General features: G+C 32.6%; 2 long non-coding RNA genes across 2 annotated transcripts; one reads left to right on the top strand and one right to left on the bottom strand.

Moving 5' to 3' along the window:
• The first annotated feature begins 4307 nt into the window (after positions 1-4307).
• Positions 4308-9441, top strand: LOC120070171. Its single transcript, XR_005479807.1, has 3 exons — positions 4308-4829; positions 8696-8876; positions 8968-9441. It is a non-coding gene; the product is annotated as an uncharacterized LOC120070171 (long non-coding RNA).
• Positions 9442-14014: 4573 nt separating this feature from the next.
• On the bottom strand, positions 14015-16342 carry LOC120092220. The gene is made up of 2 exons (XR_005485937.1): positions 16193-16342; positions 14015-14367 (listed from the first exon to the last, which is right to left on the bottom strand). It is a non-coding gene; the product is annotated as an uncharacterized LOC120092220 (long non-coding RNA).
• Positions 16343-16605: the final 263 nt, after the last annotated feature.

Below are 16605 nucleotides of genomic sequence, written 5' to 3'. Positions count from 1 at the left end.
GAGACTTTATATGCCAAATATTATATGTATGGTTGTTGGTGGAATAATCAATTTTCATTATAAACAAACTTATATCACAATATATATATAAAGAAAGCCACGTTACGTATGTCTATATATTGCCAAACTTTTATTTAATTTTCAAGTTGAATTATAAAGCTTATTAATTTTATGTATTTGGGTCACAAGCAACATGTAGTTTGTGTGGGCTAATGAGTCATGTCAAACAAATATAATTTTTTTTTATGAAGATATGAAGCTCTTATTATTAAATATGTAGGTCATTTAGATGTTGATGATGATATTTCTCACATTAGAACGGTGTCATTTCTTTCAAATCAAACTTAATTCAATTAATGAGTTAATTATTTCGTCCACATATATTTTTGCATGGTTTGTTTACCTACTATTTTTGTGGGTTCAATAGGGATAACTTAGAAAGTTTTTCTATTAAGTCATGACAGGAACATGAATGAATTGAGATCACATAGGATCCTAAAGATTTGAAACTTAAAAAATGATTAGGAAATATTTTAAAAAATTGAAAGTTATTACATATATTAACAAAGTGCACATTCCTTTTAATTGGTGGTTCAATTATAGGAACTCCAAAGTTAAGTGTGTTTAACTTGTAGCAAACTTATGTTGGGTGGCCTCCTGAGATTCTGAATCTTGGGCATAGGGTTTTACCTAATGAGTCAAATATTAACTATTATCAACAACAAGACGTCTGATCACATAAAGAGAGATACAAACCAAGCAATACCTTGGATGATCTAATCACATAAAAAAATTCTCTAGACATATTTTTTTAAAGAGACTATTGGAAAAACAAGGTTAAGAGGTGCACTGGAACATCTTAACTAGGGTTGACATGAGCCTCTCGATGTATTAAAGTTTTAGCAAAAATCCTACACTATACAATATATATAACGTTTAGGAGATGTTAAATTTATTATTTAATTATAAAAATTTAGTCCCTATAGTTTTAAAAAAGAATTTAGTCTCATGGTTTAATAAAACCTAAAAAATAATCCCTAAAGTTTGATAAAAACCTCTCATAAATAGTAACCTCTAAAGTTTTGCTACAATATTTTTTACCTGTTCTGAAGTTTTTTTCCCGACCATCAGTTTTCATCGACATAGACTGGTTTCTCCCGATGTAATGTTAATTCGTCAACCAAAATGAATCAACACTTACGCTTTTTTTTTTCTTTACATATTTATGCCGACACAACTAAACACTTATCCCGACACACAACGTGGATGAGAAGTTTGATATTTTTTTTCAAAGGCCATCTTCATTGTCGGGTGATTTGTGCTGGGTTTATATGTTTTCTGTAGTTGATTTTTTTTTTCTTTACATATATTTTTCTTTCCTGCAATTCAAGAAANTTTCTCCCCATTTCCTTTCTCACTCCATTTTCCCTCATTTCCTCCTCTCTCCCTCCCACCCCCACGTTTTTTTCCTCCATTTCCCTCATTAACTTTTTTCTTTGCAAGCTTGGAGGTCTGGCGGCTACATGCTCCTCCAACGCCGGTAGCTGCACGCTCCTCCAACTCCAAAAATCACAAGCTGTAAGTTTACTGATTGCGTTAACATAATGTTTTTTTTTTTTGATTAACTTGACACTTTTTAAGAGTCAAAATATCACTTAGATGCTTTTAGGAGTCAACATATCACTTAGACACTAGGTATTTTAAGAGTGAAAGTTGTCACTTAGACACTTTTTAGGAGTTTTAATTTGAGTTGGAGAGTGAAAGTGACACTTGAGAACTTTTTAGTTTGGGTTTGAGAGTCAAAGTGATACTTAGGCATTTTTAGTTGTTTTGAGATTGAAAGTGTCGCTTTGACACTCTTTTGGAGTTTTTTAGTTGATTTTGAGAGTTAAAGTGGCTTTTATAAACTTTTTAAGTTTTTGCAAGTCAAATTAGCACCTAGCCACTTTTTATTAGCTTTTTAGTTTCGGTTGGAGAGTAAAAGTGACACTTAAGAACTTTTTAGTGTGGTGCCAATTCATCGTTGTTTTGTTCATATCTCATTATGTCTGACTAATAATTTTTTATTGAACTATAGACAACCAAAAATGGTGAAGATGTTAGCCCAGTATAATTGTTTCACGAAAGTTATTTCTCTGAGAAGAATGGGTGGGTAAGCGAAGCCACCAAAGATGCATATATATATATTATATTATATTATACGTGTGTAGATTTATGTTAACTCTTCGAATATGTGTGTTTTAGTGGATTTAGGAACTTGTTATAATGTTATGTGGCTATCCTGCATCTGTGGTAGCCAATGTAGATACTTTCACTTCAACATTCTTTACGTTTTAGGTGTGTTTAAGACAAGTTTGTAATTTTGCAGAAATCTTTTTTTTTTTCCTTTGTTAATTTGTAGGCTTCAAGAGAAAAATTCTAGGACTTTTAGGATATTTTTCCGTCAGAAAAACTAGAAATTCTTGTAAAATTTGTTTGTTTTGTGGCTATCCTGCAATTATGGTAGCCACTTTAGATTATCTAGAAGTCTAAGTATGCACTTTAAAGGAACTTTGTTCTTGACTTATTTGTAGGGATCCGAAAGTTGAGTTATATGTTTTTAGGACTATCAAATGACGGGTTTAGTCTTGAAAGAAATTTAGATGGATTTAAGGTGGGTTTAGTCTTGAACTTTTTTTGTGTATGGGATTTGTAAGAAGCTAAAAAAGCTCAAATTTAATTGTATATACCGTTTTTGTTCGTATAATTTTATAGCTAGTGTATTGAATATTAGTCTTATTTTTAAATATATAAGCTTAGTTTTATTATATTTGTCCCCAATTGATTTGTTTGAAGATTAATTTTTATTTGTACATAATTATGTATTAAGAAAATAAAAATTTGGTTATTTAATTGTTACAAAAAATATATAAAATTATCAACTTATGCCGAGCAAATAAACATTGGCAGAAATCTGTCTATTGAATTGAAAACTTTTGTTGTTTAGAAATATGTTTTTGTTGACGCAAATTGTATTTTGTTGGGAAAACACAAATGCCGACACAAAAAATTATGTTGGCGAAAATGGTATTTATACCGACGAAAATAGTTTTCGTCAGGAGACACTTCTTCCGACATGGATATGACGACGATTATGTCGATGCAAAAAAATGTGTTGGCATAACCTATCTCGACGTTTTTAGTCCTTTGTCTGACTTTTTTTGCGTGGGAAAAGGTGAAAATTCTTGTAGTAACCTATAGAGATCAAATTTTAACTTTTTTTTTTCAAATCTATAGAGACCAAATTTGTAATTCAACCTATATTGATAAAAAAAAGTCCTGAAATAAATTTGTTGTAAGTTTAAATACAAAATAAATAATAAATCAAATCAAATCAATATGAAGATATATAGGAAATAAAGCTATAAATTGTTTGAGTAATTTTGTACGTTTCAATCCAAAAGGAAAATGATGGGAAAACCAAGTTTTTGGACCAATATATATTCAAATATTGAAATGCTTATACACACAACACTCCCAGTCTCTTTCATTTTTGTCAATTTCTACAACTATTATTCATTTTCATTTGTTTACAAATTTAATACCCTATCAAGTCAAAGAATAACAATTTGAAGGATGTCTCTTTCTCTTGTAAAACCCTCTAAATTAAAATATGCCTCTATTTTGGTTTATTTGAATTATATATATTGAACATCGTGAAGAAATAAACTCAAATTAAATGAAGAAATTGGATTTTGAATATAGTGATCTCTCCAACCTCCCCTTATTTATTTCTTTAATTTAGAGTTCATAATGGTCTGATGAAACTTAGTGGAGCACATGTTATATAACTGCCTCCAAGATTTTCATTGTCATGGGAACTATATGTGAAATGCTAAGGAAGGATGAAGCCTTTTCTCTAGCCTCTCCACTTTATACTTTTCATTTTGCCCCTTTGACATGTATTAAATAGATAAGTTGTAGATAAATTAATTTATGAGAGTTGGAAAAATAAAAAAATGAGAGTTAATTAAGTATGTTAACGTAAGAGTTAATTTAGTAGAGTTTCACATAAATTAAGTGTAGAATTTTAATTGTTTCATATATATTTAATTAGGGTGTGAGTTATTGTTGGGTTAATTTCGACTTCAAGCCCATGAGGAAGAGAAAGACCAGCCCAATTTGACTTGGTAGGTGAAACGAAAGGCACACAATGTGCCACACCTCTCAGCTGGCTGTGCAACACGTGGGAATCTCCACTAACTCGATTCAGTGGGAGAGATAAAGCCAACCCAATCTTCTTCAATGGTAATTCTTCAGACTTTCTTTTATTTTCTGATCAAAAGAAAATTCTCTCTTGAAACCCTTGCCTTCCACTGTTTTGATTTGTGATTTACAGAGATCAAAGAAGAAAATAAAACATGCAATTCGATGAGTAGAAAGAAGAAGAGAAGAGGAACACGAGCATGTACGTGGTTTGACTTAACACAGGGCCTACATTCACGGGAAGGGATGAAGTTTTATTTTTTAAAGATTATACAGAGAAAAGTTTCTTTACAAGCTTTTTGTTTGAGAAAATGTAAAAGTACCACATAGTATGTAAATGTAACTACTATTTATATTTGTATACGTTTCTGTTATAAAAACTGTTAAAGAAACTAGCCGTTGGCTTCACTTGAGATTATTTTCTTCAAATCTCCACCTTAATCTCAGCTCTGTAAATCTTCTCCCTTCCAAATCTGATCTCTGATTATCCTTTTTCAGGTAGAACAAAGCTGATAAGGTCAAGGCACTTACTGAGTTTGAGCTTCAAAACCGGCTTGGTAAGAATGTCTGCGACATTTTCTGAGGTATGGACTTTTAGAACTTCTACTTGCTCTTTTTCAATTCTGTCTCTTACAAAATGGTATTTAATGTCAATATGTTTTGTTCTTGAGTGATATTGTGGGTTTTTGGAAAGATGGATTGCACTTTGGTTATCACAGTAGATCTTAACTACTGTTTGATTGATACCAAAGTCTTCCATTAAGCCCTTTAACCAAAATGCCTCTTTTATTGCTTTTGAGAGAGCCATGTATTCAGCTTCGGTAGTGGATAGGGCTGTTATTGACTGTAGGTTAGCTTTTCAGCTTAGTAAATTTTAAGGACCTTCTCTTATCTTGATCACTAGTAAAATCAGAGTCTACATATCCATAGAGCTTAAGGTCTATTTGTTTAACACTTCTATAGAATAGTTTAGACTGCTTGGACCAAATTAGATACCTAAGGATCCACTTAATAGCTTCCCAATGCCTTTTCCCTGGGTTTGACATAAATCTGCTAACAAGACTTGCACAATAGGATAGGTCAGACTTAGTAGAGATCATGAGGTACATTAGACTTCCTACAGCCTGACTATAGGGCACCATTTGCATCTGCTTTAAGTATTCTATGTCAGTTTCTTTAGGTGAATTATTTGTGGACAACTTAAAGTGTTGAGTAATAGGAACAGTCACAGGTTTAGCATTAGATAAATTAAATCTTCTGATTACTTTCTCACAGTAGTTTGCTTGGCTAATGCTTAGGATAGATGATCCCCTATCTCTATCTATTTCAATCACAAGGATCTTTTTAGACTGACCCATATCTTTCATGTCAAATTCTCTCTTTAGGAGATTTTTTGACATGATTTAATTCTTCTTTTTTGTGGTCCCAGCTAGCAACATGTCATCCACATAAAGGAGAAGATACACCTTATTCTTATAAGAGGTAGAGTTAATATAGGTACAGATGCCATAAGTGCTTTTCTGAAAACCAATACTTTCAATGTAGTCATTGAACCTCCTATACCAACATCTAAGAGACTGTTTAAAACCATAAGTGGACTTATTTAGGAGACAATATAGATCCTCTTTATTCTTTTCAACAAAACCTTTAAGCTGAACCATGTAAATGACCTCATCTAAATAACCATGTAAGAAGGCTGTTTTAATATCTAATTGATCTAGTTCAAGATTATATTGAGCAACCAGTGATAGAAGTAGTCTAATAAAAGTTTGCTTGACCACTGGTGAGAAAATTTTAGAGTAGTCAATGCCTTCCCTTTGAGTGAAGCCTTTGGCCACTAACCTAGCTTTGTACCTTGGCTTTTCATCTTTAGAGGACCCTTTTTTTAGTTTGTAGATCCACTTAGAAGCTATTGCTTTGCACCCTTTACGAAAAGGTGCTAGAGTCCAAGTGTCATTTACACTTAGTGATTGCATTTCTTCACACATAGCTTCAATCCAGTTCCTAATCTTAGCGCAGCTCATAGCCTCCTCAAAATTGGCTGGTTCCTGGTCAATAGGTGCTATGGTTGCATTTGAAACTAGGTTCATGTATTTTGTTTCTGTATACCTAGCTGGTGGAACAATCACTCTTCTCTGCCTATCCCTAGCTAGAAAGTACTGATTCAAATCAGGTTGTGCTTCAATGGTTTCTTCTTGTTGATCTTCAATAATACCTTCTTCTTCTGATTCATTAGGGGAATTATGGTCTACTGACTTGTCCTTTTGGGCCTCCACCTCAATCCTAGTTGAAGGGCTTTTAGGAACCTCTATTGTAGTTTTCTCCTTTTGCATGAACATTTCTATTTCTCTAAAGGTAACATCCCTACTAACTACAAACCTTTTCTCAGCTGGGTTCCACATCTTAAACCCCTTTACACCTTCTATAAACCCAACAAACATGCATTTCATAGCCCTAGACTTTGTCCATTTTTCTTTAGGGGTCATAAAGTTTAGGGATGTATGAGGGCACCTATTTAAGGTGTAAACAGTATATTTAGTAGCTTGAGCCCAATACTTCTCATTGAGTATAGTATCTGAGAGTAAGCATCTAACCCTTTCCATAATGGTTCTATTAAGTCTCTCAGCTATCCCATTCTATTGGGGTGTATGTTTGACTGTTCTATGCCTAGTTATGCCAGATTCCTTACAGAACTTATTAAATTCTTTACTACTAAACTCTAGCCCATTATTTGTCCTTAGATATTTAATTTCCTTAGAGGTTTGCTTCTCAATCATGAGTTTCCATTCTTTAAATTTATTAAATACTTGGTCTTTAAATTTAAGAAAGAAAACCCAGCTTTTTCTTGAGAAGTCATCAATAAAGAAAAGTAGATACCTTGATCCACTTAGGTTAGGAGTTTGAGCTAGAGCCCAAAGGTCTGAGAATGTAATCTAAGATTTACTTAGTTGAATGGTGTGCTTTGGTGAAGCTGTGTCTTGTTGCTTTTCCCAAAACACAATGTTCACAGAAAGTTAGCTTATCTGAGATTTCTTTTGGTAGAATTCCTTGTTTAGACAAAGCTTCCAAGCCCTTGGCACTTATGTGAAATAGTCTTTTATGCCATACATCAGCTTCTGTTAGATCATTAGGTGTGGTAACATATGCCCCTTTTATCATTTCTACACCTCTAACTACAAATAAGTCATTTACCTCTTCCCCAACAAGAACAACCTTAGAATCTTTAAGAACCTCTAGAGTTCCACCCTTGCCCCTGTATTCACACCCTATTACATCTAGCATACCAAGGGAGATAAGATTTCTTTTAAGAAGTGGAACATGTCTCACATTCCTTAGAAGTTTGATAATTCCATCTTTTAGTTTCATGGAGATTGACCCAATACCTTCAATTTTACAGCCTTAGTTGTTCCCCATGTAAACCATCTCTCCATCTATTTCTTTGTATGAATTAAACCAGGGTCTCATAGGTGTCATATGGTAAGTACATCTGGAGTCCAAAACCCAATCATGTTTTCCAAGGGGGTTGACTTGAGTAACTTTATCAAGGGTTGAGGCTAAGGCATCTAAGTATATATAGGAGCTTTCAACTACTTAAGCTTCAGGTTGCTTACCTTTTGATTCCTTTTCTTTCTCTTGATTTTTCCATTTAAGTATGAAACAATCTTTGATTAAATGCCCTTTCTTTTTGCAATATTTACACTTGACTTTATGCTTAGGTTTGTTTTCATCTGTTTGAGATTGCTTTCTGTCCTTAGTTTGATTTGGTTTAAAATTTCCTTTACAAACAATCTTTCTCCATTAGGTTGTTCCTTCTTGACTACTTGTAACTCTAGTTCCCTAGTTCTTAAGGCAGAAACTATTGCATCAATGGTTATGCTATCCCTTCCATACTTCAAGGAATTTTTAATCTCCCTATAGGATTTACCTATGGAATTTAAAAGAACATATGCTTTGTTCTTATCTCCTATTTTCTCCCCTAGATTCTTAAATTAAGCAACAATCTTTTTAAACTCATCTAGGTTATCAGAAAGAGTTTTTGAAGAATCTATTTTAAAAGTAAAAAACTTCTCCCTAAGATACATTTTATTAGGAAGATCCTTAGTGGCATATAGTTCTTCCAGCTTTGTCCAAATCCTATAAGCAGTCTCTTGATCAATAACTTGCCTTAAAACACTATCACTAAGGTTTAAGACTAACGTACCATATGCTGCCAACTCCCAATCTTCTTTTTCTTAAGTTATCACAGTATTTGGGAGAGTAGATGGATCCTCTAGGGCCTTGTGAGCCTTTTGCTGATCAATGATTGCTCTTATTTTTGCCTTCCAGAGGCTAAATTCCCCTTTACCATCGAATTCTCTACTTCATACCTTGCTACTGCCATCTTGAATGAATCTTGTAATCTTGATTCTACAAGAATTGAAGTCTTTAATGCCTTTTGCTCTGATACCAGATTGTTGGGTTAATTTCGACTTCAAGCCTACAAGGAAAAGAAAGACCAACCCAATTCAACTTGGTAGGTGAAACGAAAGGCACACAATGTGCCACACTTCTTAGCTGGCTATGCAACACGTGGGAATCTCCACTAACTCGATTCAGTGGGAGAGATGAAGCCGACCCAATCTTGTTCGATGGTAATTCTTCAGACTTTCTTTTCTTTTCTGATCAAAAGAAAATTCTCTCTCAAAACCCTTGCCTTCCACTGTTTTGATTTGCGATTTACAGAGATCAAAGAATAAAATAAAACATGCAATGATGAGCAGAAAGAAGAAGAGAAAAGGAACACAAGAATGTACGTGGTTTGGCTTAACACAGAGCCTACATCTACGGGAAGGGTTGAAGTTTTATTTCTTGAAGATTATACAGAGATAAGTTTCTTTACAAGATTTTTGTTTGAGAAAATGTAAAAGTACCACATAGTATATAAATGTAACTACTATTTATATTTGTTATAAAAATTGTTAAAAAAAACTAGCCGTTGGCTTCACTTGAGATTATTTTCTTTAGTTATGTATTTAAGTTTACCCATGGAAACCCTATAAATAGGATTGACATTGACATTGTTGATGTATCCAAGTGTATAAAGAAGAACACACAAAGAGAGTTTAATCAAAAGTGTGAACCAAGTTTGAAGAGTCTTTCAATTAAAAATGTTTTTGTTTCCTCTCAAATAATTGTTTGTTCGTTATTTCTTTGTGAGTGTCCATCACACGCTAATATTAGAGCTTGAGTTTGAAAAACAATAATTGTTTTACAAATGACAAATAACAATTTGGTTCCTTTCCAAGTGCCTTGACTTATGAAAGAAAATTATAGCAGTTAGCGTATTCGTATGAAAGCTTTATTTGGTTCACAAGATGTATAGGACATTGTCAATAATGGTTATGATGAACCAGAAAGTGATGCGACTTTGAATCAAGCTCAACGAGAAGCTTTGCAAAATACAAGAAAGAAAGACGAAAAGGCTCTCACCATCGTTCATCAAGCCATCGATGATCCAAATTTTGAGAAGATTTCTGGAGCAACTATTGCACATCAGGCATGACAAATTTTGGAGAATACATACAAAGGAGTAGATTAAGTCAAGAAGGTTCGCCTCCAAAAATTGAGAGGTGATTATGAATCACTACATATGAAGGAGAATCGATTTCAAATTATACTTCAAGATTGCTAGTAGTAGTAAATGAAATGAAAAGATGTGGTGAGACGATAGATGATGAGCAAGTGTAGAAAAGATACTTCGCTCATTGGATGAAAAATTCAATTTCATCATTGTAGCTATTGAAGAATCAAAGGATTTGAGTATAATGTTTGTTGATCGACTTATGAGTTCCTTACAAACTTATGAAGACAAGCTTCTCAAGAAGAACAAACAAACAACTAAGCAACTTTTTCAGTCAAAGTTGCAGTTGAGAGATAAAGAAGATAGCCAAGAAAAAGGAAATCGAGGTTGAGGACGTGGTAACCATCGTGGACATGATGATTTTAGAGGTCGAGGTCGAGAAAATTACGGTCAAAGAAAATTTGATGAGAGTAATTCAAACTCTAATTCATCAAGAGATCGTAGAAGACAAAATTATTAGAAGTCAAATAGAGAAAGAACAAATAACGAAAAATGATATGATAAAAGATAGGTTGAATGTTATAAATGTCATAAATTTGCCATTATTCCTAGAATGTAGGAAAAAAGTAGAAGAAAATACAAATTACGTTGAGAAAGATGAAGAAAGCGGTGAGTCATCTTTGTTTCTAGCATACAAAAGTGAAGAAACATGTGAAAATAATGCATGGTATCTTGATAGCGGTGCAAGCAATCAAATGTGTGGATGTAAGTCAATGTTCGTGGAACTTAATGAATCTGTTGGTGGTAATATCATATTTAGTGATGCTATAAAAGTTCTTGTTAAAGGAAAAGGTAAGATTTTGATCAACATGAAGAATGAGAAGCATGAGTTTATCTCTAATGTTTATTATGTGCCTGATATGAAGAACAATATTTTGAGTTTGGGACAACTCTTAGAGAAAGGCTATAATATTTTAATGAAGAATTATAGTCTTTTAATAAGGGATAATCATGATAAAATGATTACTAAAGTGCAAATGACGAAGAATAGAATGTTTTTATTAACATTCAAATTGATGTTGCTAAATGTTTGAAGTCATGTTTGAAAGATCAATCTTAGATTTGGCACTTAGACATGGGCATTTAAACTTTGATGGCTTGAGACTATTAGCAAGGAAGACATGGTGAAAGGACTGCCATATGTCAAATACCTAGATCAATTTTGTAAATGTTGTCTTTCTGGCAAGCAAGCAAGGAAGAGTTTTCCACAAGAATCTTCTTCAAGAGCAAGGAGACCGCTAGAGTTAGTTCACACTGATCTTTGTGGATAGTTCACATTGATCTTTGTGGACCAATTAAACCAAGTTCTTTCGGTAAGAATAATTATTTCTTATTATTTATTAATGATTTCAGTCAAAAAACTTGGGTTTATTTTGTCAAGGAGAAATCAAAAGTATTTGGTATGTTCAAGAGATTTAAAACTCTTGTCGAAAAAGAAAGTGGTTATTACCTGAAAGCCTTGAGATTAGATAGGAGAGAAAAATTCACTTTAAATGAATTCAAATATGTTTCGCAAAAAATGGAATTCGTCGGCCTATGACAGTTCCATGGACTTCTCAACGAAATGGTGTTGTGGAAAGGAAGTATAGAACGATACTCAATATGACTCGAAGCATGTTGAAAACTAAGAAGATGCCAGAAGAATTTTGGGCACAAGCTATTGAATGTGTTGTATACTTGTCCAATCGTTCTCCTACTAGAAGCTTGTGGAACAAAACGCCTCAACGAGCATAGACAAGAAAAACACCATCCATTGCTCATTTGAGACGATTTAGAAGTATCGCTTATGCACATATACCTGATCAAAAGCGTAGGAAGCTCGATGATAAAAGTGAGAAGCATATTTTTGGTTGCTATAATGCAAGTTTAAAAGGCTACAAGCTTTATAATCTTGCTACAGAGAAGACAGTGGTAAGTAAAGATGTTGTGTTTGATGAAAAAGCAACATGGAATTGGAATAATGAACCAAAAGACTATAAGTTTTTACTTTTTCCTAATGATGATGATGAGTCTAATGACATTGCTTCTCCATCAACAACACCAATATCGTCAATCACTCCATAACAAAGTATACCTTCATCATCTACAAGCTTAAGTGAAGGACCTTGTGGCATGAGAAGTTTACGAGACATATATGATGAGACTGAAGAGTTAAGTCAAAGTTTTAATAATCTTACTCTTTTTTGTCTATTTTGTGACAATGAACCTTTGAATTTTGAAAAATCTTTGCAAGATGAAAAATGGAAGACTGCCATGAATGAAGAAATAAAGGCCATAAAGAATAATGATACATGAGAACTGTTTACTCTTCCAAGTGGGAAAAAGAACAATCGGTGTCAAATGGGTATTCAAGAAAAAAAGAAATAAAAAGGGAGAAGTGGAGAGGCATAAGGCAAGATTAGTTGCAAAAGATTACTCTCAAAGAAAAGGCATAGACTATGATGAAGTATTTGCTCCCGTTGTTCACTTGGAAACCATAAGGTTGTTAAATTGCTGCTCAAAGAAAATGGAAGATCTTTCAAATGGATGTTAAATCAACATTCTTGAATAGATATTTGGAAGAAGAAGTATACTTAGAACAACCTCTTGGCTATGCTCTGAAAGGTGAAGAAGATAAAGTCTTGAAATTAAGGTGTTGTATGGATTGAAACAAGCGCCTAAAATATGGAATAGTAGAATCAACAGATATTTCATTGACAATGGGTATTTGAAATGTCCTTATGTACATTCTCTATATATTAAAACTAATGATCGTGGAGATATTTTGTTGGTTTTTCTATATGTGGATGGCTTTTTTTTTTTTTTTTTTTATACAAGAAATTGTGCAAGTATGTTTGGAGATCTCAAGAAGAAAATAACCCAAGAATTTGAAATGATAGATATTGGGCTGATTTCATATTATCTTTGCATTGAGGTGAAGCAGTCAGAGGAAGGTATTTTTATCTCTCAAGAACGATATGCTAGAGAAATTCTAGAGAAGTTCAAGATGATCAATTCTAATCCTGTCACAACTCCAATTGAAGTTAGGATAAAACTGTCCAAATATGAAGAAGGAGATGTTGTTGATCCTTCATATTCCAAAAGCTTAATTGAAAATTTGAGATATTTGACTTGCACACAACTAGATATTCTTTTCAGCGTTGGATTGGTTAGTCGATTTATGGATCTCCTACAATTACTCATTTGAAGTGGCAAAGAGAATTCTTCATTATCTCAGAGGTACACTTGATTATGGATTATTTTATTCTCCATCTAAAGAATTCAAGCTCGAAGATTATTGTGGTAGTGATTGGACTGGAGATGTTAATGATAAAAAAAGTACAAGTGGATATGTGCTCTTTGTTGGTAATACTGCATTTACTTGAAGTTCTAAGAAGCAACCTATTTGTGATATTATTTACTTGTGAGGCAGAATATGTTACTACAACCTCATGTATTTGTCATGCAATTTGGTTAAGGAATTTGCTGAAGACAGTTGAAATTTTGCAAGATGATGCAACTGTGGTCCATGTAGATAATAAGTCAACAATTGCTCTAGCAAAGAATCCAGTGTTTCATGATCGTAGCAAGCACATTGATATAAGATTTAATTTTATTAGAGATTGCATTTCAAGAACGGAGGTTCAAATTGAATATGTGAAGACTAAAGATCAAATTGTGGATATTTTCACGAAGTCACTCAAAGTTGATGTGTTTAACAAGTTAAAAACTTTGCTTGGAGTATTTAGAAAACATGTTTAAGGTGGGATGTTGAAAATTAAACATGTTTTAATTAGATAAGTTATAGATGAATTACTTTATGAGAGTTGGAAAAATTAAAAGATGAGAGTTAATTAAGTATGTTAACGTAAGAGTTAATTTAGTAGAGTTTCACATGAATTAAGTGTAAGATTTTAATTGTTCCATGTATATCTAATTCAGATGTGAGTTATGTATTTAAATTTACTCATGAAAATCCTATAAATAAGATTGACATTGACATTGTTGATGTATCCAAGTGTGTAGAGAAGAACACACAAAAAGAGTTATTCAAGCAAAAGTGTGAACCAAGTTTGAAGAGTTTTTCAATTAAAAATGTTTTTGTTTCCTCTCAAATAATTGTTTATTGGTTATTTATTTGTAAGTGTCCATCACACGCTTCCAACAGAGTGTCAGGTTGAAGAGAAGATATTATATATTTCAATCGTTTGGAATACTTTTATGAGATAATAAAAATGATCATCATCACAAACTTTAAATGGAACAGAGACAAATACAATTTACGTCAAAGTGAGCTTTACACAGGTTCGATCTCCTATCCTACAAGTTGATGCATTTAAAAAACAAATTACACAATTTACGAAATATAGATGACTAATTCAAACTAAGAACTTGTTTGATTTGAACTGAGCTGCATTAGGGAGGGCCACATAGCTCTGCATTAAGAGCAGCAGCAACAAATGCCATCCACACAACACTCACAAGTTTCATAGCAGCAACAACAGCAACACAAGGTAAACAAACTGTGTAATCAAACAAGAAGAAGAAGAAGATAATATTTATTAATTTATATATATATATATCCAATAATACATTATTACATAAAAGGGACAGGATATGTGAGAAGATGCACCAGATTTCTAAATTGAGTACATGTCAAATTGTTTGTGTAATTCAAGTTTATTAGAAAATGAATAATTTATTAAATATGTTTTGATTTCTAATTTTTTTTGGCTAATTTGAGTATATTTCAACTATTAAGACAATATATTCTCAATTAAAAGGTTAGAGGTTTGAATCTCCACCCCTTCTAAAAAAAATTAGACCAAGAAACTAATAGTTTTTTAATGTAAAAGATTAAAAAGGGAAATCTATAGGTTTTAAGCATGGAATGATGGATAATTAGTCTCATCCCTTGAATCTATGCATCAAAATTTTGGTTTGTCTTGTTAAAGCATATAAACTATCATCTTAAATTAATTTTATGAGTTTAGTGGTGATTTAATTGTTTCGGAGTAGGTCTTTTGTTTGTTTGTTTTTTCTTATAATGTCATTTTCTTTTCAATTAATATCTTATCCCATCAATTTAAATTTTTTGGATTACGATAAAATTAATCGTATCAATACTTTAATAGTTTTTTATTGTTAAAATTAAACAACAATATCATTTAATTTGACTATCAGTTTAATATTGTGTTAGACTTTATAAATATTAATAAAATGAAAATATGAGCATTATTAAATTAGCAAGATGAGGAGAAGATTATGGGTACATAAATGAGGACAAGTATCTCAAAATAGAAGAAATTTTTTTGGATGAAACAAAAAACAAAATTCTGATAGACAATATCATATTATTGTAAAAATATGTGGATAGTTGTTGTCCTTAACAAGGGGTATTCATAATCATGCCCTAACTTAATAATGTTCGTAAAAAATCTCCGACGTTGAATAAAGAATTGGTGAACCTTAGAAGATCTAGTCATAATGGAGGTTTGTAGTTGCATGAGCTCTACCGCACTAGCGATGTACTCCAGAAAAAATGGTTGACCTAAAGAAGAGTTAGGCGAATAGATATGTACTATTTTAAGGGAGGGTTCGATGGTACTTTGTTTGAGGGAAGAATTGTTATGAATGCAAACAAAATCTTACTTTGGTTAGATAAGAAAAACATCGCGAGGATATAAGTGAAGAACAACTATCTTCAATGGTATGAGGTAAAGTCACGGGAGTCCTACATTGACTAGATAATTGGAAGATATAAGTGAGAAACAACTACCTTTTAATGGTATGAGACAGTCACAAAAGTATATCTAAGATGGATAATATCATATCATTGTGGAGATATTTAAAGTGTCTACCCATCCAAAGGATGGTATAACTAATCCGTGTCATATCAGAGTAGCTCAACTTAGCTATTTTGTAGACCAACCTAACCCATTACTAAAATAGAAAATGAAATATAATAAAAGGGTGATGTTCTTTTTCTCCTTCCTTTTCTTCTTTTCTCGAGTCAAATTATGTGAGAGGTCACCAAATATTATAGCATTAATTGTGTTATATATACTCAACTGGGTAGGTAGGGTGATAATGTATTATTTAGAGGTATAACAATTTTTAAAACATCACGAAATCTGATTTTGAATTTCTTTGATGTCACAACGTTGACTATTCAATATTATTCAATTTCAATGCTACAATTAAGTAGAGATTTCTTTCAAAAACAAAATCAAAGCTTTTAAACTATTAGTGGATGAAACCAAAAGTCAAAAATACATACATCACGAAACCAAATTAACAAAAATTTAGAAGAAAGATAAATGGAAAACATAAGACTGATATACATACATAGCATAGAGAGGGCCTTTATCTTTCCTGCGCTTTTGGACATGATCATAGTACGACATTCTCTGTTCCTGAGGTGCTGCTTTTTCCGCCATTGCTTCTATTTTTTTTCACTTGTGATCTGTTGATATCATCTTTTGCAGGGAAAAATGGCTTTTATTTTGGTAGTTATTATCCTCAACTATGACTCATGGCCCATCCATCGTAATATCTGGTGAGGCATTATTCAATGCTCTCTTAATGTTCAACCACTAGCTTGGTTGAATGAACTGTGACCAAACTAAATGTTTTCTTTTCACCCTCTTATAAATGTTTCATCAACAGTGTAAACAGTTCGGCTTGATTTAATGTATTGAACCGTTGAATATATTAGGAATATCAAAAGATTGAACCGAACCATTATAGATATGCAACCG

Source organism: Benincasa hispida, chromosome 1 (assembly GCF_009727055.1).
Source record: "Benincasa hispida cultivar B227 chromosome 1, ASM972705v1, whole genome shotgun sequence".
NCBI lineage: Eukaryota > Viridiplantae > Streptophyta > Magnoliopsida > Cucurbitales > Cucurbitaceae > Benincasa > Benincasa hispida.
Note: the sequence above shows the minus strand (reverse complement) of the source record. Positions and strands in the feature narration are given on the sequence as shown.